A 23,763-nucleotide genomic window follows, 5' to 3' on the forward strand; every position below is an offset into this window, starting at 1 on the left:
ACAGCTCATTCACTTTACGAGGATAACCTTCCCATAAACAAATTACGAGGATAACCAGAAAATCTTCCCGTAAACCAATTACGAGGATAACCAAACAAAAATCTTCCCGTAAACCAATTACGAGGATAACCAGAAAATCTTCCCATAAACCAATTACGAGGATAACCAGAAAATCTTCCCGTAAACCAATTATGAGGATAACCAAACAAAAATCTTCCTGTAAACCAATTACGAGGATAACCAAACAAAAATCTTCCCATAAACAAATTACGAGGATAACCAGAAAATCTTCCCATAAACCAATTACGAGGATAACCAGAAAATCTTCCCGTAAACCAATTACGAGGATAACCAAACAAAAATCTTCCCGTAAACCAATTACGAGGATAACCAAACAAAATCTTCCCATAAACCAATTACGAGGATAACCAAACAAAAATCTTCCCGTAAACCAATTACGAGGATAACCAGAAAATCTTCCCGTAAACCAATTACGAGGATAACCAAACAAAAATCTTCCCGTAAATCAATTACGAGGATAACCAAACAAAAATCTTCCCATAAACAAATTACGAGGATAACCAGAAAATCTTCCCATGAACCAATTACGAGGATAACCAGAAAATCTTCCCGTAAACCAATTACGAGGATAACCAAACAAAAATCTTCCCGTAAACCAATTACGAGGATAACCAAACAAAATCTTCCCGTAAACCAATTACGAGGATAACCAAACAAAAATCTTCCCGTAAACCAATTACGAGGATAACCAGAAAATCTTCCCATAAACCAATTACGAGGATAACCAGAAAATCTTCCCGTAAACCAATTACGAGCATAACCAAACAAAAATCTTCCCGTAAACCAATTACGAGGATAACCAAACAAAATCTTCCCGTAAACAAATTACGAGGATAACCAGAAAATCTTCCCATAAACCAATTACGAGGATAACCAGAAAATCTTCCCGTAAACCAATTACGAGGATAACCAAACAAAAATCTTCCCGTAAACCAATTACGAGGATAACCAGAAAATCTTCCCATAAACCAATTACGAGGATAACCAGAAAATCTTCCCGTAAACCAATTACGAGCATAACCAAACAAAAATCTTCCCGTAAACCAATTACGAGGATAACCAAACAAAATCTTCCCGTAAACAAATTACGAGGATAACCAGAAAATCTTCCCATAAACCAATTACGAGGATAACCAGAAAATCTTCCCATAAACCAATTACGAGGATAACCAGAAAATCTTCCCGTAAACCAATTAAGAGCATAACCAAACAAAAATCTTCCCGTAAACCAATTACGAGGATAACCAAACAAAAATCTTCCCATAAACAAATTACGAGGATAACCAGAAAATCTTCCCATAAACCAATTACGAGGATAACCAGAAAATCTTCCCGTAAACCAATTACGAGGATAACCAAACAAAAATCTTCCCGTAAACCAATTACGAGGATAACCAAACAAAATCTTCCCGTAAACCAATTACGAGGATAACCAAACAAAAATCTTCCCATAAACAAATTATGAGGATAACCAGAAAATCTTCCCGTAAACCAATTACGAGGATAACCAAACAAAAATCTTCCCGTAAACCAATTACGAGGATAACCAAACAAAATCTTCCCGTAAACCAATTACGAGGATAACCAAACAAAAATCTTCCCGTAAACCAATTACGAGGATAACCAAACAAAAATCTTCCCATAAACAAATTACGTGGATAACCAGAAAATCTTCCCAAAACCAATTACGAGGATAACCAGAAAATCTTCCCATAAACCAATTATGAGGATAACCAGAAAATCTTCCCGTAAACCAATTACGAGGATAACCAAACAAAAATCTTCCCGTAAACCAATTACAAGGATAACCAAACAAAATCTTCCCGTAAACCAATTACGAGGATAACCAAACAAAATCTTATAAATAGATAACTGGGTTTTTCTGATACTACCAACCAGGCGGAAGTCCCCCCCAACTAATCAATTAAAAGAGACCCTTACCTGATTGGAAGTATCCCTGTACGGGCCACCAAATTGAAAGGGTTCCCCCAGGTGAAACGGTCAACTTCTCAAGACCAATGCCCTCGTGCCACCTGCAGAATTCTGGGGCGAAAAAACACCGCAAAAAACAGAGAACCAGAGATCGGTTTCACTGCTGTTTATTCACAGTTTTCTCACCAAAGATGAAATATTACAAACAACCTTTTATAACAATTTATAATCTCTCTAAACGGCAGCTGTGTTTATGTATTGTTTAACGAATGTGTGTGTGTGTGTGTGTGTGTGTGTGTAAAATGTGTGTGTGTGTTTGTGTGTGACCATGGCTATGTACGTGCGTGTAGAGGGGTGGGTGTAGGATGTGTGTGTGTGTGTGTGTGTGTGTGTGTTTGAAAAGGATATCTTGTGCTAAGTCAGCAATCATGGAGTTCCTTAATTCCATTAATGTGTGTGTGTGTGTGTGTGTGTAAATGAAACCTTCAATCATAAGCAAAATAATATTTCATATCAACGGATGTTTCAGCATTTACAGCATTTATGCACGTCAAAGCGCGAAATGTTTTTATGACAATTCTACAATGTTTAGTCTTAGCAAAGAAGTGTGTGTCTTCTCCACTGGAGGAAGGTCAGGTTACACAGGGATAGTTTAAAATCACTGTTATAATAAACGATCTTAAAAAGCTGTAAAATATTAAATCAAAAAGTCTTAACAATCCTAAATCACGTGTAGCTATAAAACTAACTTAAATCATGGCTTTAAATCTAACAACAACCATCTGTGGGCAGCGCTGCTAAATAAAGCAGCGCTGCTAAATAAAGCACCGCCTATGGGCGGTGATCAAAAGAAGATCGCCATCCTGTTTCACTCCGAGAGCACAGGGGCTCTGGCGAAACCGATCCACCGCCAGCCAGACCGTCACGGGTAGCACAAGACGCGCTTCAAGTTTCACACCGCACGTAGACAGCAGGGTTCGAACCTGCGCGGGGAAACCCCAACGGATTTCAAGTCTGTGGCCATGACTACGGGAGGTGCCCAAATTCGTGAGCGACAAAAAAAAAAGAACACCCCCACCGCTTTTTTTGGGCAAAGACTTCCATTTTGCACCAAGCATGGGCCACGAGGCCCATCAGCAAACCACTGCAACAAATGTCAGAAGTGGGATTCGAACCCACACCTCCAGAGGAGACTGCAACCTAAACACAGTGCCTTAGACCACTCAGCCACCCTGACACACAACACCTGACCACAAAACGGCGTGGAACATGCTGAGGTCTCATGCTGCTCTCGCGCGTGGGCCATGCGCTTGGCTCACTATTGCAATACTCTGGGCAGTGCTTTTACAAGTTTGCAGAAAACACGGGCTTTCCGGCAAACGTTTTACAACGGTGCTTTGACTCGACCCGTCCGGGAGAGAAGCCCTTTCCGTTTAGGACAGATACCTGGACTTGGAACCGCTCCCTCTTTTGCCAGACAAGCTCGGGTAAAAGCCGCCACGGAACAAGGCTCCGGCTGCCTTTCAACAAACCCAATTTCAGATGGCGTCAGCAGCATACTCAAAGCAGCGTGGGAGACGTCGAGTGGACGTCGAGGACATCGCTTTCACCAGGTGGCCACGACTGCACACGGGGCCTCGGGACAGCGTGGACAAATTATCAGGAGATGCTTCGGTGCATTTTGTTTCAAAACGCATACGCTTCAGGGAGGCAAAATCCTCAGGTTGGACGTGAACGAGCCTACGGCCTAGCCTCGTTGATTCACTGGATGTACAACCGTCTGTGGGCAGCGCTGCTAAATAAAGCCAGTCTTGTAAAATGAAACCCTAGAATGGACTGCAATGACCAGTTTTCACCCATCGTATGGCAAAGGGAATCTCAAACTTACTCGTAAGCATGCTAAATTACGTAGGGAAACATCAAGGCATCCGTTTCAGTACCTTAAGATGCAAAACTGGATTTCAACGTGGTATCAGTACACTGTAGGTTGAATTGGGATTAATTAAATTATAAATTGTAATAATTGATAATTAAATTAATCAATTTATAAATAAAGATCAGTCTCATAAAATCTTAAATTATTAATCTTAATACTCACCGTGAATGGTTACATTCAAGATTAATGGTAGCTCTGTATTAGATGGGAAACCCAGTTGTATACAAAAGCTAAATTCTGAAGGAAAAAGGAGTTCTAAATAGTTGACCTTGTGAATAAACAACAGGAACAAGTAAAATGCAATTCAATTTTATTAGCTTTTATTTGTCTACTACTCACTAATAATAATAATCTCAAAATACATTCAATGTCGGCAAAGGTAATAACAAGACAAAACAATGGAACAATTACACCTGGACTATAAATTTGAGGGAAAGAGAGAGAGAAAGAGATAGAAGGAAAAAGTAAAGAATCCCTTGTGTGTGCGTGTGTGTGAGGCTAGGGCAAGCCGATGCGTGTGTGTGTGTGTGTGTGTGTGTGTGAGACCTAGCTTGTCATTAGCTAAAACAAAGGAATGTTAGCTAAATAGAACAAAGGATTAGCTCTGTGGCTAATGTGTGCTTTGTGTAGGTATCTGTGGGCAGATGCTAATGACTAGCCACTCTGGCAATGCTTAAACAAAATGGCGGTCAGTGCCTAGGTGTCGTATCACAGGTAACTCAATGAGGAAGGTATCAAAATGGCGTCGGAAAAATGGCGCCTGCAGGCCTAGTCGAGAACACAAGCCTACGAGCTAGCGTATCACCCTGAGGTAGCTAGCAATAAGTTGCTAAGGAGAATCTGACCACGCTACAGCTGGATCCAAACACTGCACTTAACAACAATTTCCAACAGACTATCTAGGCAAAGAACTCAATGCGAGAGAGAGAGAGAGAGAGAGAGAGAGAGAGAGTGTGTGTATGGATGGAGAGGACTAGGCCTTGTAGCGGTCTAGCCTCGGAGCTTAAAATAACAAACTTGTCGCTGCGCTGCTAATCAGATAGGGAAGCTAGCAATGGAGTTAAGGAAAGATATCATGCAAGATACCCTGTCTAACAAGTTCAAAGAAAAAAACAGAACCAAAACAAACAATAAAACAAACAAACACCTTCCGTGTCTGAGCGGGTATGCTAAATAGCTCAAAGCTTAAACATGACCCTAACAACCATCTGAATAAGCTACAAATTAAAAATTTGCCCAAGTGCCTACTCAATGCGATGGAAGTTCTTTCTCCGGTGTCCGCGCTGAGGGTCGCAGTCCGAGGAGAGGAGGTTAGCGGCGCGTTGCGTCCAACCGCGGCTAACGAAGCAGGGAGATGGAGGCCTAGCTGGCCCACGGTGCTTCAGGAGAAACCTCTGGTGATGCGTCGACGAGAAAAAGGCTGAGAGGAGCGAAGCTGTCCGCAAATGCCTCTTAGCGTGGAAAACTACTTAACTGTAGTTAAACTTTGCAAAGGTTTAGAATCAAAACCACTATATCGCTGAAACTTAGCGGGTCGTTCAAAAGTTCGGCCGAAACTAATTTGAACAGGCTGTTCTCAGACAATAGCGGTTAGTCTCAACACTGTAGGCGAGCGTGCCTACAGTCCGTCCGACCACTCCAGTAGTCAGAACACGAGAGGACGAATCGAGGCGCTCTCGATACAGTTAAAGCAGTTCCACCTTACGTCACATCCGGGTGGAGCACGCAAGGAATTGTGGGATCGTTATAGGGGGCGCTGGCGAGTTACCAACATTCCCCCCTTGGCCATAGGCGCTGAAAGGAGTGATACCCTATGGGCACATGGTGTTTAGTCTGCGGCCCACGGTCCCTAGTAATCCACAATGAGGTAGTTCCACAATGAGGTAGTTCCACAATGAGGTAGTTCCAAGGGTCCTTTCTGTGAAAAGTCTTTCAGACACAGTTCAACAGTTCAATTCATTTCATACAGTCCATAAGATGCATAGGCACTTGGGCATGAAAGCATAGGCACTTGGACATGAAAACAATTACACTATGGCTACTTAACTACCTTCTACATACAATATTTCACACAGCAAACAAAAATAATCAAAACTCCATAAAGGAAAATGGAAAAGAGAGGTTAGTTAGCATGTTAGCAAGCCTACTCTTCAAGAAAGTGGTAGCGATGCCAGTGGGCTTAAGATCGAATTGCACGGTTTTGGTCCCTTCCAGCAGTAGTTGTGCTTGGAGGGTGGAGTTTATCTCAAGTTCGTGACCTGGGAAGGCATCGGGCATTTCTATCTCGGTCTCATACTGGTCAGCGCTAAGGTGATGGAGGGTGATGTCACCCACGTGAACAGTGGCTCCTAGTGGGACACTTAGGAGAGAGGTTTCGTTAGGGATCTTCATTCTAGTGGCAGTGTTATGTTGATCATATGATACCAGAATCTCAGTTTGGGGAGTGTTGATTAGCCACCGATTACCAGCTCTTTCTACTCTAGTTCCTATTCCTTCATCTTTAATAGACAATTTGCCTGCACACTTCTGCTCGGGGACTTTTGTCAATCCACAGAGACGGTCTGTGGTGTCTCGGATAAAGGGATTGCTGGGGCAGACCCAGTGGATATCTTTGGTAGAGGTGCACATGTCTAAATTAGGGACGAGGTAGATAGAGGGGTTGTCATCGTGATAGGCTATGGTGGAAGGTGTCTGCAAACGTACGTGTACGTCGTTGTTCCAGAAACCTACATTAAGGACAGATTTGATTCTGTATATGTTTTGCCGTTCAATAACAGGGAGATTGAGGATGAAGCCTATTTCTAGGTTTTGAGGGTTCACAAAAATGGGGATAGCACTGCCAAGACTATAAGCCAGATGAATCTGTGATGAGTAAACGTTAGTCGTGGTAGTAGATCGGAGTATGCTGTCAACCATGCTGAGGGGTATCAAATATGGTGGGATTTTACCTCCACTCAGGGTGCTGAGAGAGCTACTTACTTCTCTCATCAGGTCCTGCATTAGGTCTCGGATTACTCGGACGTACTTGACTTCGCTTCTCATGATTGTCGCTAGCCTGTCTACGGCATGTACTGTGTTCTTGATTAATGTAGAATGCATGTTAACGGTTAGTATGGTTCCCTGCAGGGTTTTGCCTAGGCCCTGCAGCTCCTCCTGTTGAGTTAGTAGTCTACCCTGGATTTCTGGCATTTCTTCCTTAAGAATGTTCATTTCTCGTTTGACCGCGGTCAGGCTAACGGTGTTAACGGCAGACAGGCCCATTGAGAACAGAGAGCCAATGGCGGATGCAGCAGTAAGTAGTCCTCCGAGGAACCGTTTAGGGCGTGTTTTGCCGCTGAGTTCCTCCTCAGTGACTATGAACTTCTGTAACTGTTCGAGCATGTGAACTGTGGTACGCTTGGCGTGTTCGATGTTGGACCCAATCTCGGAGTCAGGCCCGGTTTCGAGGTTTGTTTGTGTGGGCGATCTAAAATGCTTACGGTACACGTCCCAAGGATCGAGGCGGGTGTACACGCGCTGGGTATGGACGCGGCAATTGGTGAGGAGCAGTCCTGGGGCATCTTGGAGAACAATGCCACTCGGCGGACCTGGTTCCACTATGTTACCGGCCAATGTGGTCTGCAGGACTAGGAAGATGCCGAGGATCCAGAGAGGGGCCATGGCAACATACAGGAGTTTGTTATTCCGATTTGAGTGGTAACAAGGGTGGTTACTTATAGATGCACGCTTATGGATTGAGAGGCATGCAACTAAGTTGGGGAGGCTATAACTTATTGTTTGTCCACCCCCCTATGGAGTGTGGACTGCTCAAAAAGCTTTATTTGGTTGCTATGGACCCATCTATACGAAGGCGCCTGGCTGGGCTTCGAAGTTTTGATGTGGTAGGCGACGGGGGACAGTTTACCGACGATTTCGAAAGGACCGGACCAACGGGGTAAGAATTTTCTGGCTACTCCTACCGGTTTGGTGAAATTGAAGTATAGGACTCTGTCGCCTACTTCGTACTCACGGTGTGTCGCCTTTCTGTCGTAGTAAGCTTTCTGTCCTTTCGCACTCTTTTCGAGGTGTTCCTGGGCCCACGCAAACGTGGCCTGCAAGTGGCGTTGCAAGTCGGTGACGTACTGGTGTGCGGTGTACGCAGTGGCAACGCTTAGGTCCTCTGGTCGGTAGAGGAGGTGTAAGGGAAGAACCATTTCACGGCCAGTCATCATTTCGAACGGGGTGACTCCGGTGGTGCGGTGAGGAGTGGACCGAATGGCCATCAGCACCAGAGGGAGTTTGATGTCCCAATCTTTGCCATGGTGACTCACATACTTGCGAAGCATGCTCACGATGGTTTGGTTGGTGCGTTCGACCTGACCGGAAGACTGAGGATGATACGCGATGTGGAATTTTGCCTCGACTCCGAGCATCTCCCACAACACTCTCATGACCTCTGCGGTGAAATGAGTACCTCGGTCGGAATCAATGGATAGGGGCAAGCCCCAACGGCTGAACACATGGTTCATAAGAAGGAGAGCGGTGGTCTCTGCGGTTTCGTTTGGGGCGGGCAAGCATTCCACCCACTTCGTGAACGCGCAAGTGACGGTCAGGAGGTACTTATTACCTCGAGCCGATTTCGGCACCGGTCCAACCCAGTCTATCTGGAGATTAGACCAGGGGCATGAGATGCCTTTGCTTTGCAGTGGGGCGCGGTTCAACGGTTGGGCTGGTCGGAATTGGCAGCAAATCAAGCACCCTTTAACATACTCGGTAACGTCCTGAATCATGAAGGGCCAATAGACAATCTGTTGGAGTGTCTGGTAGGTCGCCTGAGCGTTCCTATGGCCCCCGCACGGGCTGTCGTGAGCGTACTGCAACATGACCCCCCTATGATCTGTGGGCACGACCCACCGGGGAGGTCCCTGGTTGCGTGGTGTGTACACCAGGAGTCCTTTCTCGAGTTTTAAGCCGTTTTTGAGATTGTGAAGGTGATTTAAGTCTCGGGACTGTTGCAACTCTTGTGGGGAAATTGGGGACGCCACGGGGTCCGCAAGGAACTTACGGATCTGGTGGATCACGGGATCCCTTTCCTGCATAGACACCAGGTCGGCATCCTGGGGCAGTCGGCCGAGTTGCACTGTTCCTGCTTGGGGTACTGCGTCAGTTTGACCTGCTCTAGCCTGTCGGCAAGTAATCGCGGTTACGTCATGGCGTGGCGTCTCGGGAAGCCATGACGGCTGGAATTCCCAAAGGGGGCCGTCTACGGCTCCCGCTTTGGCGAGGCCATCTGCCTCATCGTTACCGACTTTGTCAGGTCCTGGGACTTGAGAATGTCCCTTCACCTTCTTCCAATAGACGCACATTCCCTGTTCGGTTACGAGTCGATCGCATGCTAGGAAGAGTTCGGAGTGTTTCACTTCCTTGCCCCTTGCGTTTTTCATGTCCTGCACCTTCCACGAGGGAAAGTGTGAGACGAAGCTATGCCTGGCATAATTTGAATCAGAGCAGAGGACTAACTGCTTGATGTTCTCACGGGCAGCTTGTTGCAGGACGATGAGCACGGCTGCTACCTCCGCATATTGGCTAGTCTTAGCCCCGAGTCGATGTTGGTATTTCCCTTGTATAGGGCCGTTCGCCCATACGATACCGACACCGGCTTGGACTTTGCGTTCATGATGGAATGAGCATCCATCTATGTAAGCGGTGGGGAGGTCTTTGCAGACGTTCTCGTCATAGTAGTGGTGGTCGGAGGGGAGAGCAGGTACGGTTGTTAGTTCGGTTTGATCCGGACTATTCTCGCAGTCGCAATGCTGGCATTCCGCCAGGCCTCGGCCAAGCGCCATCTTGTGGTTCTGGGCGTACTTCACCTCGACGTCGTAGCCCTGTAATGCCATCATCCAAGCTGCGATGCGACTGTTCGAAACTCTTCCCTCTCTCAGCCTCTGGCTGTTCAAGAACGAGACCGGTTGATGATTGGTCTCTATCACCACCTTCTGGCCACCAATGTAACTGCGAAAGTGTTCAACGGCCCAGACCGTGGCCAGCAGGGCTTTTTCGCAGTCTGAAAATTTAAACTCCACAGCACTGAGGGGCCGACTGGCGTATGCTACGACACGGCGATCTTTGTCATGCTGCTGTGACAGTGCAGCGCTCAGGCAGTGGGTGGAGAAACTAGCCTCCAAGAAGAACGGTTTGTCTTTGTCGGGATATGCGAGGCAGGGAGCAGAGCAGAGCTTCTGCTTCATGCTCTTGAACGCGAGTTCTTGAGGCTCACTCCACTGGAAGGGTTTATCCTTTCGGAGGAGCTCGGTGAGCGGTCGTGCTATCTCCGCGTAGTCCTCGATGAACTGTCGGGAGTAGTTGCAGACCCCTAAGAAGCTCCTGAGTTCGGGTACGTTGGATGGGGCTTTGATGTCTTGGATAGCCCGCACCCTCCCCGACTGGGGTTCAATGCCATCTGGCCCAACGCACAGTCCAACGTGTTCAACTTTGGTGCGACACCACTGCCCTTTGGTGACAGAGAGCTTCGCTCCTGCTCTGGACAGCTGAGACAGAACATGGCGTATCTCTTCGAGGTGTGCATCAAAAGTCTGTGACCTAATGAGGATGTCATTGACATAGATCAAGTTGCCACGAGCTGCGGCATCGCTCATTGCCTTATGCAAGATGATGTTGAATTCAGCAGGGGAGTTCGCGTAGCCGAACGGACATCGGTTGAAAGTTAGCTGGCGGTTCCCAAAGGAAAAGGCCAGCTTGTGCTGGTCAGCTGGATCCACGCGCATGGTCCAGAATCCACTCGCCACGTCGGCGGTGGAGAAGAACTTTGCACCCTTCACCTTGGCAAGTTCTTGATCCAGATGGATCATGGGCCATCTTGACAAGGGCACTTGCTTGTTCAGCTGCCTATAGTCAATGGTGAGACGCCACTTGCCGTTCGGTTTCAGCACCGGCCACAAGGGGGAGTTGTAAGTCGAGTTACACTCGCGAATGATCTGCTTTTCCAGCAGAGTGTCCAGTGTTTCTTGTATTGAGTTGTATGCGGCTAACGGGATTTTGTATTGCCGCACGAACGTCGGTGGAGCGTTCGGATCTGTTGGGATTCGGACGGTGTGGATGTCCGTGACTCCGCAGTCATTGGAATCTCGCGCCCAGATCGCCTTGAAGTCGTAGAACAGTTCACGGAGCTGTCGTCTCTGGGCGTCCGTGGTCAGGCTGTCAGCTTTCACCAGCTGTTGTTGAACTTCTCGTTCGAAGCCTGGGTACGGTTCACCTAGAGCTGAATCGACGACCTCAGTTGCAGGGGTGTCGTTGCTCGATTGCGTGGCAAGAGCGTACACCAGCATGTGTTTCGGGGTGTCAGTTTTGGTCATGACTATGCGCTCGTCGCGAAGCATGTTGTGAGGTTCGACGCGGATCATGTGGAAAGGAAGAGTGATCCAGGGAGGTTCCACTGGATCGGAATGAGTGTCCGGCGTTGGCAGCTCACCGATGACTGGAATGGTGAGTTCAAAGTCATGGAATGCCTGGTCTATCAGAAGGCCTAAAGGCCGACGGGCGGGGATCGTGATGGCGTCCCGCGTGGAGTTTTGAACCAGGAGGTAAGCGGAACGATGACTCACTTCAAGCAGCGGAGTCCCACACACGGCTAAATCGAGCTCCATGAAGAATCTGAGAGGCTGGAAGAACGCCTGGGGGCTACGAAACTGTTGGTCTTTCATGATGACCAGCTTAAGAGGGGAACCAGCAGTCCTAGCGGGAATGACGATGTCAAATTCGCTAGCGACATGGCAGGCTTGGGGAATCGTTTGTCCTGACCGCATTTGTTCCGGGTCAGCTTGGAACGGGTGCTTAGCAGCGTCGGCTTGGGTCCAGATGACCCGGTTGACTACGTCCAGTTGGGCTCCCAGTCTGACCAAGATGTCTGCCCCAATGACCAGTGGGTCAGGAAGTCCGGGGACGACACTCAAGAAATGAAGGAATTCTCTCTGACCGATGGCGAGCGACACGGCGCAGACGCCCGTGGCTTTGATGGGGCTCTGGGGTTGTTCGGCTGACAGTAGCCGGTGGCTCTTCTGCACAAAGACAGGGGAAGGAGTGCTCTGACGCACTATGTCGACCCACGTTTGGCTGATGGCTGACTTCTCTGACCAAAGCGCTAACCTGACGCCAGGTGCCGTGACGCCGTTGACAGCAATGTTGCCAGATATCCAGGGGTAGTACCTGGTTGGGGCAGATTCGCCAAGAAAGCAAAGGAAAGACGGGTGGCCATCAAGCGCGTTGCGGTTGAGAAGAGTGTCGGTTGAGTTTGGTGCGTCTTGACTCGGCTCAGGGTGGAGCGGAGTGGTCTCGAGGTTCTCGGGGACCTGCCCTGACTCAGCTATCGGTGGAGTAGCCTCCACGCTAACTTCATCGCAACAGGCTCGATCGTGACGACGAGGATCTGGGGTCTGTGGGGACGCGACCTGGGCCCACAGTTGCCCACGACGACAGTCAATGAGGGGCGCTAGCCTATCTAGTAGGTCTTGGCCAATGAGGAACGGTTCTACACCAACAGAGCAGATGTAAGTGGGGTGAGTGATGGACATGCCCTGGAATGTGAGTTCTAACCATGCAATGGTTGTTACTGGGGCTTGATTCTGGGTGAAGCTAACCAAGTTGACGTCACAACGTTCGGTTCTGATGGGTCTACCTTGCGCGCGCCGCGCATCAGAAACCTCTGCGAAGACTTTGGAACACATCAGGGTGATTTCTGACCCGGTATCCAAGAGAGCTTGGAGGGAAATGTTGCCTTCTACCACCACTGGGGTATAGATACGCTTGGCGTTGCCTTTCCTAACCAAATCTCCAAGAAACTGCATCAGGGGTGCATCCTGCGGGTCAGGCTTCACTACCGGGGGGGGGGGTGGTTTCAACTCATCGCTGCCTATTGGGCAGGGGTCCTTTCCCCACCCCACGAGGTAGACACGCGGTGGTGGTGGGGATGGGTCCCGGCCTAGTCATGCTGACGATTCGTCCCTGTCCTTGCTCGGCTTATCCTTCCTGTTCTTATTGCTCAGCAGTTGTTTAACCCGTGCTAATTCGGTCCTCAGTTCTGCCATCCCAAGCGGCTCTTGGTTGGCTTGTTGAGCGGTAGCTAGCTTAGGGCTCCGCTCCCTTCGAGAGGAGTTGCGATGGGGCCTTGACTGTCCGCTATTCTGAGATTTAGGGCCGTGACTGCCAGGTTTGCGGTTACCTTGCCCTTTGGCGTTGGGGCCCTGTTCCCCCTTGGCTCCAGCTTGTCGAACTTTCCAGTTACCTTTGGGTTGACTCGACGTCTGGTGGCCGGGGTTTGGGTTCGCCCAAGGGGGCCCGCGGTTTGGGGCTTCACCCCCTTCTAGGCCTAAGGACTGACCTTCCTGCTCATATAGGCTGAGGACTCTGGGATCGTCCTCGTGGCGGTCTGTGGGTCGGACGAACGTCTCCCACGTTAGTTGTGCGGTGCGACGCATTTCTCTCATAGTATGGGGGCGCTGGCGACATGCGAGTGTTACTTGGTTACGGATGCACGGGTGAAGGTTATGGAGGAAGAGGGACTTGAAGTTGCGATCTTCCTCTAGCCCGGGCTCGCTTCTGCCCTGAAAGTACGCTGCGCGGAGCCGACGGTAGTACTCGCGAGGGTGTTCGCTTCGTTTCTGTCTGATCAGAATAGCACCCATCGTCGCAGCAGTCTCGTCCTCGTACAACGAGTATTCCTCTTTCAAGTACTTACATATTTTCTTGTAGTCGTCGAGGACTGACTGCGGTAGGGTCTCAACGAATGCTCGTACGCCACTACCTAAAGTTTTCCAGACTAGTCTGGCCTTTTCATGCGACGTAGCCTCTGGCAGGTCCAGGAGGCTACGCTCGATTTCCCGGAAATAATCATTAACGCTTCGGTGTCTATGATTTTCCGGCTCAAAACGCTCTGTGTCTTTCGCAAGGACGTCGATTTGGCGGATCCTAGTTTTGCGTTTTGATTTTGACCCGTAGGGGTCCTCGCTGTCTTCGCTATTTGAGCTGCTCTCATATCGCCTACGTCTGCGTTTCGGCTTGTAGGCGGCCTCTCCGTCAGAGGAGTCTGAGGGTACGTAGCGTGGCGTTTTCTGCGGGCTAGAGGCTGCAGCGATATTGAAGCGCGAGGGGGTGTAGTGGGGAGTAAAGTAAAAACTCCCAGCGCCACGAGGTGGCGATCGCGCGACTTTCACGCGAGTTGAGCTTGAGTGCGGTGTCTGATCTACCGTTCTAAGCTCAGGTTCTTCCTCCTCCAGAGCGGAACTCTGTTCTTGGGAGGGTTTGGCCGATCCCTCATCTGAGCGACGTGCTTGCGTCACTTCTTCTCTGAGGTATTCTATTTCGCGCTTTAGTTCATCTTGTGTGGCTCTCAGGCCCACGAGGCTACTCTCCGCGCTTTCTGCTCTCCTTTGAGCTTCGGCCAGTTGTCGTTTTAGTGTTCTTTTCTCTTGTTCGAGGGTCATACACACACGTTCCATTTCCTTATAGTAGATCATGAACAATTTGGGTAGCCCTTCTGGGAGAGTCATAGTACGCTCCTTAAGTTCCCTAACAGCTATGTGTATTTCATCAAAGCGAGCCTTTTGGTCCAGATCACAGAAGTAATTTCTCCTATCCTCCGGGACTTGGCCTAAATCGCCTACAACGTCGAAGAGAGAGAGGAGGGGCCCTTCTGACTCCCTTGATGGGGAACGCGACATTTTGTTCGAAATGTATTAATTAACTTAAAGGAAATTAATACTAGGTGTTGATTAGGTTAGAATTTAATTTAATCCAAGTTGCTAAATAATTGATGTGGTTTCTTAGCTACTTTGTTTTCACTAATGTTTCACTTGTATTAATTAGCTCAATTAATAATTAGTTAATAATAATGATTATTAATAATATTAATTAAGTACTTGGATTAGATATTACTCTAATGTACTAATCAATTAAACCAGTTTATCAGCTAACTGTGGTTGGCAGCTGAATTTCAGTTCTGTGATTAACACACTGTTAATGATTCACCATTAAAGTCATCTGTGTTATACCTTGGCAGTTGATTTTGGGTATACAGCAGTTTACAAGTTATTGTTGAGAAATTCACAAGGTCATTAAACTAATCCTCACACGAGGCACCACTTTAATGTAGGTTGAATTGGGATTAATTAAATTATAAATTGTAATAATTGATAATTAAATTAATCAATTTATAAATAAAGATCAGTCTCATAAAATCTTAAATTATTAATCTTAATACTCACCGTGAATGGTTACATTCAAGATTAATGGTAGCTCTGTATTAGATGGGAAACCCAGTTGTATACAAAAGCTAAATTCTGAAGGAAAAAGGAGTTCTAAATAGTTGACCTTGTGAATAAACAACAGGAACAAGTAAAATGCAATTCAATTTTATTAGCTTTTATTTGTCTACTACTCACTAATAATAATAATCTCAAAATACATTCAATGTCGGCAAAGGTAATAACAAGACAAAACAATGGAACAATTACACCTGGACTATAAATTTGAGGGAAAGAGAGAGAGAAAGAGATAGAAGGAAAAAGAAAAGAATCCCTTGTGTGTGCGTGTGTGAGGCTAGGGCAAGCCGATGCGTGTGTGTGTGTGTGTGTGTGTGTGTGTGTGTGTGTGTGTGTGTGTGAGACCTAGCTTGTCGTTAGCTAAAACAAAGGAATGTTAGCTAAAACAAAGGAATGTTAGCTAAATAGAACAAAGGATTAGCTCTGTGGCTAATGTGTGCTTTGTGTAGGTATCTGTGGGCAGATGCTAATGACTAGCCACTCTGGCAATGCTTAAACAAAATGGCGGTCAGTGCCTAGGTGTCGTATCACAGGTAACTCAATGAGGAAGGTATCAAAATGGCGTCGGAAAAATGGCGCCTGCAGGCCTAGTCGAGAACACAAGCCTACGAGCTAGCGTATCACCCTGAGGTAGCTAGCAATAAGTTGCTAAGGAGAATCTGACCACACTACAGCTGGATCCAAACACTGCACTTAACAACAATTTCCAACAGACTATCTAGGCAAAGAACTCAACGCGAGAGAGAGAGAGAGAGAGAGAGAGAGAGAGTGAGTGTGTATGGATGGAGAGGACTAGGTCTTGTAGCGGTCTAGCCTCGGAGCATAAAATAACAAACTTGTCGCTGCGCTGCTAATCAGATAGGGAAGCTAGCAATGGAGTTAAGGAAAGATATCATGCAAGATACCCTGTCTAACAAGTTCAAAGAAAAAAACAGAACCAAAACAAACAATAAAACAAACAAACACCTTCCGTGTCTGAGCGGGTATGCTAAATAGCTCAAAGCTTAAACATGACCCTAACAACCATCTGAATAAGCTACAAATTAAAAATTTGCCCAAGTGCCTACTCAATGCGATGGAAGTTCTTTCTCCGGTGTCCGCGCTGAGGGTCGCAGTCCGAGGAGAGGAGGTTAGCGGTGCGTTGCGTCCAACCGCGGCTAACGAAGCAGGGAGATGGAGGCCTAGCTGGCCCACGGTGCTTCAGGAGAAACCTCCGGTGATGCGTCGACGAGAAAAAGGCTGAGAGGAGCGAAGCTGTCCGCAAATGCCTCTTAGCGTGGAAAACTACTTAACTGTAGTTAAACTTTGCAAAGGTTTAGAATCAAAACCACTATATCGCTGAAACTTAGCGGGTCGTTCAAAAGTTCGGCCGAAACTAATTTGAACAGGCTGTTCTCAGACAATAGCGGTTAGTCTCAACACTGTAGGCGAGCGTGCCTACAGTCCGTCCGACCACTCCAGTAGTCAGAACACGAGAGGACGAATCGAGGCGCTCTCGATACAGTTAAAGCAGTTCCACCTTACGTCACATCCGGGTGGAGCACGCAAGGAATTGTGGGATCGTTATAGGGGGCGCTGGCGAGTTACCAACAACACCATCCCGATCATTAGTAAGCAGGACTTAACAGACCTCAGGATCAAGATAGAAGAACGCTTCTCCACCGGATACCGCTAGCCGAACACTGCTCCTAGTCTGCTCGGCCAGACACCAAAGCGAGACGCATCGTTGACCACACCCAGGTCTTGAGCCGGCCACGTGACTTGGCAATGCACTTGGGTCACTGCTCAAATGCCTATATTCGTTGGTCAAAAGAAGACTGCCGTCCCGCTTCAGGCCGAGAGCACAGGGGCCCTGGCGAAACCCATCCACTGCCAGTCAGGACCGACACGGGCAGCACTCGACAGGGCCCCAAATTTCACACCGCACGTCGCCAGCAGGATCCGAACCTGGCCGGGAGACCCCAACGGATTTCAAGTCCGTCGCCTTCGCCGCTCGGCCACGACTACTGGAGGCGCTGAAATTCAAGTGCGACAAAAAATAGCTTTGAGCACTTTTTTTCTTTTGCAAAGGCACACCAGCCAAAGCCTCCGTTTTCACACCAAGCACGGGTGACGAGGCCCATCAACAACCCGCTGCAGCAAATGTCAGAAGTGGGACTTGAACCCACGCCTCCAGAGGAGACTGCAACTTGAACGCAGCGCCTTAGACCGCTCGGCCACCCTGACTTGCCACACCTAGCCCGAATCCGGCGTGGAACATGCTGAGGTCTCATGCTGCTCTCGCGCGTGGGCCATGCGCTTGGCTCACTATTGCAATACTCTGGGCAGTGCTTTTACAAGTTTGCAGAAAACACGGGCTTTCCGGCAAACGTTTTACGACGGTGCTTTGACTCGACCCGTCCGGGAGAGAAGCCCTTTCCGTTTAGGACAGATACCTGGACTTGGAACCGCTCCCTCTTTTGCCAGACAAGCTCGGGTAAAAGCCGCCACGGAACAAGGCTCCGGCTGCCTTTCAACAAACCCAATTTCAGATGGCGTCAGCAGCATACTCAAAGCAGCGTGGGAGACGTCGAGTGGACGTCGAGGACATCGCTTTCACCAGGTGGCCACGACTGCACACGGGGCCTCGGGACAGCGTGGACAAATTATCAGAAGATGCTTCGGTGCATTTTGTTTCAAAACGCATACGCTTCAGGGAGGCAAAATCCTCAGGTTGGACGTGAACGAGCCTACGGCCTAGCCTCGTTGATTCACTGGATGTACAACCGTCTGTGGGCAGCGCTGCTAAATAAAGCCAGTCTTGTAAAATGAAACCCTAGAATGGACTGCAATGACCAGTTTTCACCCATCGTATGGCAAAGGGAATCTCAAACTTACTCGTAAGCATGCTAAATTACGTAGGGAAACATCAAGGCATCCGTTTCAGCACCTTAAGATGCAAAACTGCATTTCGGCGTGGTATCAGCACACCATCCGGAACATCAGTAAACAGGACGTAACTGACATCAGGACGGAGATAGAAGAACGCATCCCCGCTGGATACCGCTAGCCGAACACTGCTCCTTAGTCCGCTCGGGCACACACCAAAGAGAGACGCATCGTTGACCACACCCAGGTCTTGAGCCGGCCACGTGACTTGGCAATGCACTTGGGTCACTGCTCAAATGCCTATATTCGTTGGTCAATGCAGGTGGCCACGACTGCACACGGGGCCTCGGGACAGCGTGGACAAATTATCAGGAGATGCTTCGGTGCACTTTGTTTCAAAACGCATACGCTTCAGGGAGGCAAAATCCTCAGGTTGGACGTGAACGAGCCTACAGCCTAGCCTAGTTGATTCACTGGATGTACAACCGTCTGTGGGCAGCGCTGCTAAATAAAGCCAGTCTTGTAAAATGAAACCCTAGAATGGACTGCAATGACCAGTTTTCACCCATCGTATGGCAAAGGGAATCTCAACCTTACTCGTAAGCATGCTAAATTATGTAGGGAAACATCAAGGCATCTGTTTCAGCACCTTAAGATGCAAAACTGCATTTCGGTGTGGTATCAGCACACCATCCGGAACATCAGTAAACAGAACGTAACTGACATCAGGACGGAGCGCAGATTAGAGATGGGATTTATGGCTCTTTGATGGGATCCGCATCTTTGTGATCCGTTCTTTGAAAAGAGCCGTTCAAAAGACTGGCTCATTTGGCTCTTTTTAAATATTTATTCAGTTTTAAGAAGACAGCGTCTAAAGAAGCCAGATCCCTCTGCTTAGACAGTGACATCAATATTTCTGGACATACCTTTTATATAAAGCAACCTAGACTTACATTATTGTAACCCCTAAACGCTCATAAATAACCATTAAAAAACATGAGGGCTTCAATGAATGTCCATGCAGAACGGCTTTTCTGTAAAAAAAAAAAAAAGAACCCACTCAAGAACATAGTTATCAAGAACGCAAGAATATTTTATAGAAAAACACTTGTTTTACAAAAAATATTTAAGTCTGAGATACAAAATAGATACAACTACAATAAATATAACACAAGAACTAGTTATCACCAAAAACATTTTAATAGAAAAAAACACTTTCTATATTAAAAATATTGAAATTGTAACAAAAATAGATACAACTAAACAGTCAGATAAATAGATAAAGTTATAACAAGAACACAAGATTATTTTAATAGGAAAAAAACAAACTATTAATGCAAAAAATATATTATTATTAGAAAAATAGATACAACTAGACAAACAGATAAATAAATAAAATACACAAAAATAGAACAAACAAAATGACGATAGAATAAATTAAATGAACGTCCGTGCAAAGTAGTTTCCCCACAATATTATCATTAATATCACACAACAACATTATAAACTATATACAAAACAATTTGAACTATTAGGCAAACAGATAAAACTTGAATAAATAAAAGGCAAATGAATGCTTGCTTGCACGCGCGCGCACACACCATTATGAATGATGTTTTTATATTTCATTTTCACCTGTTGCCAGGTGCGTTTGGCACTGCTGTTGCCTCTGAAATGTTCACAGGACATACACCAACTTAGTCAAAGGGGCTGAACAGTCAGTCATCCTAATTCATGTGACTCTGTGCACATATCAGCTTAAGTAGGCTACTCCATGAATTTACCATACCAAATTTTATTCAGGATTTTTCGGACATTAAACAAGCTATATATGACTGGGGCCACGTCGAAGGACCATTTTCTGTGACTTGTGATTGATCATGAAGCTTTCTCTCATCCTATTCTTCTGTTCTGGAACATGTAGAAGGGAGAATGTACTTGCGCATTTACCCGATCGGCAATTCGTTGCCAACATGCTTGCCGCTCCTTATTGGCAGCCGCTGTGTTAGATTTTGCTCTTAATGTTGTTTTGAATTCCTCGTAGCTTTGCATTATGACAGCGCATTCTTCCTCCGTGAAGTATGGCGACCGTGCCATTGTGAACAGTGGGGATTTGCGCTGATAACCTCCCCTTTAACGTGAACGCGCATTAACCCTGATTAGGTTAAACCAGGTTCAACAAATCAACTTCATAACTGGCGTCGTAGTACCGTTTAACCCCAAACAAGATAACCAGGGCCCTGTACTACGAACGGAGGTTAACCTACCCAGAAGTAACCCAGGGTTCCCCCGCTAAACCGGGGTTGACAAAACCTGGTTATCTTGTTTGGGGTTAAATGGTACTACGACGCCAGTTATGAAGTTGATTTGATTAAAAATATGAAGCACGGTCGCCGTACTTCACGGAGGAAGAATGCGCTGTCATAATGCAAAGCTACGAGGAGTTCAAAACAACATTAAGAGCAAAATCTAACACAGCGGCTGCCATTAAGGAGCGGCAAGCATGTTGGCAACGAATTGCCGATCGGGTAAATGCGTAAGTACATTCTCCCTTCTACATGTTCCAGAACAGAAGTATAGGACGAGAGGAAGCTTCATGATCAATCACAAGTCACAGAAAATGGTTCTTCGACGTGGCCCCCAGTCATATATAGCTTGTTTAATGTCCGAAAAATCCTGAATAAAATTTGGTATGGTAAATTCATGGAGTAGCCTACTTAAGCTGATATGTGCACAGAGTCACATGAATTAGGATGACTGACTGTTCAGCCCCTTTGACTAAGTTGGTGTATGTCCTGTGAACATTTCAGAGGCAACAGGTGAAAATGAAATATAAAAACATCATTCATAATGGGGTGTGTGTGCGTGCAAGCAAGCATTCATTTGCCTTTTATTTATTCAAGTTTTATCTGTTTGCCTAATAGTTCAAATTGTTTTGTATATAGTTTATAATGTTGTTGTGTGATATTAATGATAATATTGTGGGAAAACTACTTTGCACGGACATTCATTTAATTTATTCTATCGTCATTTTGTTTGTTCTATATTGTGTATTTTATTTATTTATCTGTTTGTCTAGTTGTATCTATTTTTCTAATAATAATATATTTTTTGCATTAATAGTTTGTTTTTTCCTATTAAAATAATCTTGTGTTCTTGTTATAACTTTATTTATCTGACTGTTTAGTTGTATCTATTTTTATTACAATTTCAATATTTTTAATATAGAAAGTTTGTTTTTTTCTATTAAAATGTTCTTGTGTGATAACTAGTTCTTGTGTTATATTTTTGTATCTATTTTGTATCTCAGACTTAAATGTTTTTGTAAAACAAGTGTTTTTCTATAAAATATTCTTGCGTTCTTGATAACTATGTTCTTGAGTGGGTTCTTTTTTTTTTTTTTACAGAAAAGCCGTTCTGCATGGACATTCATTGAAGCCCTCATTGTTTTGTAATGGTTATTTATGAGCGTTTAGGGGTTACAATAATGTAAGTCTAGGTTGCTTTATATAAAAGGTATGTCCAGAAATATTGATGTCACTGTCTAAGCAGAGGGATCTGTCTTCTTTAGACGCTGTCTTCTTAAAACTGAATAAATATTTAAAAAGAGCCAAATGAGCCAGTCTTTTGAACGGCTCTTTTCAAAGAACGGATCACAAAGATGCGGATCCCATCAAAGAGCCATAAATCCCATCTCTAATCTGTGCTCCGATATCGCACGGGTCATCCAGGTACGCTGGCATTGTCTCTAGAGGAAATGTCGGTGGAGAGGTGGTGTTTAAAAAGGGTGTGGTTAATCGGAAACCTCAGGTTAACCAAGAACATAACCTGAGACGAGCAGGTTTGAGATGCAGCGTAAGTTGCCATGGCAGCATACCTCGGTTTGAACATAGCCAACTTTCGTAGTATGGGTTAATCGGGAAGTTACGCTGCACGTGATCAAGTTACTCTCGAAGTTACCCTGGTGAGCCAGAAAACCCGCTTCGTAGTACAGGGCCCAGGTTTTGTCAACCCCCGTTTACTTCTGGATCATCTTTCCACTTTCAAAAAGTCCCTTACAGGCTCCAATGAGAATTGAACTCATGACCCCTGGTTTACGAGACCAGTGCTCTCACCACTGAGCTATGGAGCCTTAAATCTTTCACAGCAGAACCTTGAAGCCCCTGCGCTGATCCTCAAAACAGCCCACAGAAACTGCTGGAACATCACTCACAACTTTAGTTCCTAGCTGCAGTTAGCTTCTGTTTACTATTTGCCTCACAAAAAAGGACACACATTTTAAATAATGCAGTGTGTTAATCGTAGAGTGGGCTGTGGGCTGTGGACTGTACATTCTGGCTACTTTCTCAAGTATTTTTCAAATTTTTACATAAAAAATAGACTTTGACTTTGTTTCTAAGAGCAATGTTTGTTTCTGGAGCATATATCCAAAACTATTCATGATACGGATTTGAAACTTGGTATACATATTAACAAGGTGATGTAGATGTGCCTTTTCATACAAAGAAACTTGAGAAATTTTAATTTTTCATGTTTCCATGGAAACAATTTCAGACTTAGTCTCTCAGGTTAGTCTGAGGGGGAGGTTTTGTTTCCGGAGCAGAACTTGAAAACCATGAGTGGTATGGTCTTGAAAGTTAATATGTGACTACCTCTGGGTAGTTTGCCATGATCATATAGTGGTTAGTACTCTGCGTTGTGGCTGCAGCAACCCCGGTTTGAATCTGCGTCATGGCAAAAAAGCTACCTGAGTAGGCTTAATTTTGGACAGCATGGTGGTGGAAGTGGTTCGCACGGTTACCTCACAGCAAGAAGGTTCTAGGTTTGCGGCCAGTGGGGGCCTTTCTGTGTGGAGTTTGCATGTTCCCCTGGTGTCTGCATGGGTGTGCTCTGGTTTCCCCCATAGTTCAAAGACATGCGGCTAGGTTAATATGGGATGGCCTTGAGCAAGGCACCTAGCTCCCAAAAAGGTTTTTGGCTTTGAAAAATTGTTCTCCTGTGTCTTGGGAAACGGGGGGAACACTCTAATCCAACACAGAATAAAAGCTATTTACATTTCATGAAGAGAAATGTCTATGAAATCCAGGAGTAACATCTCAAAATAAATGTCAGTTATACCCACAGTTTCCAAACATTCACAGCAAATCCAATTATCTGGTATCGAGAGAGAGAGAGAGAGAGAGAGAGAAATACATCCAGAGATGTAACAGTCCCTTATTTATTATTTATGTAAAATATGATGAATGTGGTATGTAGACAGTCAACTCTTTTGATTTAAACCATTAATTCCTTTGTGCTGAATATTACACAGAATGATATGATCGCAAATGATGGTGCGATCTCATAATGAAAAGTTTCATTCTGTCAAGATCTCAAGAAAATGGTTCCAACAAGAATCAGTTATGTTCTGAGAATGAAATAAATACCTTCAGATTGAAATAAATTAAATTTAACTTAATATAAGAGGAAAATTGAGTCAAGGAAATATGTAAATCCATGGCTTCTTAGGATGATATTTTATTATTCATGGAAAAATAAGTTTGTAGTATGTGATGAAGCTGTTATGAATATGAATAAATATACGTGGAGTGGGTGGAGCTACTTGTGAGCTCCATGTTATTTCTAAAGCTCGAG

General features: G+C 45.9%; 1 protein-coding gene and 3 non-coding genes across 33 annotated transcripts in view; all 4 read right to left on the minus strand.

The window, feature by feature from the left end:
* LOC132891954 (protein NLRC5-like) overlaps window positions 1–23,763 on the minus strand; it is an 888,139-nt gene that overhangs the window by 267,462 nt on the left and 596,914 nt on the right. The window lies entirely within an intron of this gene.
* On the minus strand, window positions 3,168–3,250 carry trnal-uag (transfer RNA leucine (anticodon UAG)). The gene has a single exon. It is a non-coding gene; the product is annotated as a tRNA-Leu (tRNA).
* trnal-caa (transfer RNA leucine (anticodon CAA)) lies at window positions 17,405–17,487 on the minus strand. The gene has a single exon. It is a non-coding gene; the product is annotated as a tRNA-Leu (tRNA).
* Window positions 22,189–22,261, minus strand: trnat-cgu (transfer RNA threonine (anticodon CGU)). Its single transcript has one exon. It is a non-coding gene; the product is annotated as a tRNA-Thr (tRNA).

The sequence above is a fragment of the Neoarius graeffei genome, chromosome 1, assembly GCF_027579695.1.
Source record: "Neoarius graeffei isolate fNeoGra1 chromosome 1, fNeoGra1.pri, whole genome shotgun sequence".
Classification (NCBI taxonomy): domain Eukaryota; kingdom Metazoa; phylum Chordata; class Actinopteri; order Siluriformes; family Ariidae; genus Neoarius; species Neoarius graeffei.